Below are 224 nucleotides of genomic sequence, written 5' to 3'. Positions count from 1 at the left end.
AACATTTCAGAGGGGCATTTTCTTAGCATCTCTCTGTATCTTTCCCAGGCATCATAAAGGGATTCATTATCTCCTTGTTTGAAACCTTGGATGCTTAGCCTTAGCTGTGTCATCCGTTTTGGAGGGAAATAGTGATTCAGGAATTTTTCTGACAGTTGTTTCCATGTTTTTATGCTATTCTTAGGCTGGTTATTTAACCACCTCTTAGCTTGATCTTTTACAGT

This window comes from Arachis duranensis, unplaced genomic scaffold, assembly GCF_000817695.3.
Source record: "Arachis duranensis cultivar V14167 unplaced genomic scaffold, aradu.V14167.gnm2.J7QH unplaced_Scaffold_59379, whole genome shotgun sequence".
NCBI classification, from domain to species: domain Eukaryota; kingdom Viridiplantae; phylum Streptophyta; class Magnoliopsida; order Fabales; family Fabaceae; genus Arachis; species Arachis duranensis.
This window is presented reverse-complemented; position numbering follows the sequence as displayed.